The sequence below is a fragment of the Solanum verrucosum genome, unplaced genomic scaffold (assembly GCF_900185275.1).
Source record: "Solanum verrucosum unplaced genomic scaffold, falcon-dt-bn FXZP01000278.1, whole genome shotgun sequence".
NCBI lineage: Eukaryota > Viridiplantae > Streptophyta > Magnoliopsida > Solanales > Solanaceae > Solanum > Solanum verrucosum.
Window position 1 is genome coordinate 1,611,859 of NW_026020332.1, and position 1,650 is coordinate 1,613,508.

Below are 1,650 nucleotides of genomic sequence, written 5' to 3' on the forward strand. Positions count from 1 at the left end.
GAAGTTTGTAGAACTCGCCATGTTCGCAATTGCAGATATCACCATGACACTTACATGAATTATTTGAGTCTTGTTGATCTTTATTGGAAGACTCGGGTTGATCATCTTCTGTATAATAACTTGCTTCAGACTCCTCGTAGTCTGACTCGGAACCAGAAGTATAAAGAAAACTATAAACTTTTTCTTGAATATCTTCATCCAACTCCAAAGCTTTAAGCTTTTCCAGTTTACAATTTGGAGCTATATGTCCAAATTTTCCACACTTGTAGCATTTGATTTTATCAAGATCTCTTTTTGACCTATTCTTTGTAAATCTATGAGATTTACGATGAGCCTTACGTTCTTCTCTTCCTTCTTGAGATCTTCTCCTAGATCTTCTTCTCTTTCGATGAGATCTATGGTGTTTAGACTTAGAAGTCTCGTGTTTGGTGCCTTTATTAGCATCTGGTAAACCAAACTGTGTGCAAAAATCTCCTAATTGAGATCTTTCTCTCAGCTTGTCCATTTTTAGCTGTCTAGAGAGTTTTAACTCATTGCACAAATTTATACCTTCTTGAGTACAAGCTCCAATAAGCTTTCCATAAGTATAATGATTATAAGGAATAATTCATTGAGGGTCTCTTAGAGTTTTCTTAACTCTTTCAGCAAATAAAGATGGTAAGCCATCTATAAATTTGGCTTTCCAGAATTCTAATCCATTTTCGGGAAGTTCCATTACCCGACTTAAATAGGTATCTTTATACCATCTAAATTCACCCAAGTGTCTACAACGTAAACCATTGAGTAGAGTTCTGACTGTTTCATACTGGTTGGTAAATCTACCACTAAAATGTTCTAGAATGGTTAAGACTAGTGTATAAACAACGTCTTCTCTATTTTTTACTAGGGCAAATCCTAGGTTATCAACTCCTTCAAAGGCAGCTTTAGCATTTATAACTGCTGCTTTAGCTTCCATAGTCATGTAATTGTCCCACCAGCCTCTTAATTGACCAGTAAAACCTGCAATGCTCATCTTGCAAATAGTCCTATCTGTGTTATTAACACTTTTGCAGATAGTAGCATACATGAGCATTCTATGAACCAAGATAGTTAACTGCCTATCTGTTAACCCGTCTAGATTCCATTCATAAATCTCACTTCCACCGTAAGAAGTGTTAGTTTGATTCCAATCTATCTCTTCTATAAGAACATCCTGCGGAGTGGGTCTAGGATAGTAGTAAGTTTGCATACTAGGTTTTCTAGCATAACCACTATTCTTCTTAGGATACCCACGAAGTTTATTGACTTTCATTTCCACTTGTCCTTTAAAGTCTAAAGTGGTTTCCATCTCATCTGCGAAATCTTCAGCAATACTTATAAGTTTTGCACCGAATTCTGAAAACTTCTTATCAAGAAGGCTTTCAAGATCGTGAAGAGGTCTGAGAATGAAATCTTGAATCTCAGGAGGCCTTTGAAGAGGAACGTCCGGCTGTTTTGACGTAGATGTTATATCAGGAACTGGTTTATCAGTCTTTAACTTATCATCAATTTTGGGTTATCAAAGTAATAAGTTTATCTAACTTATTATCAAGAGAACAAATATGTTCACTAATAACTTTAACATAAAGGCCCAAATAATTATTTTGAGAAATAATTTGATTGATCTCATTA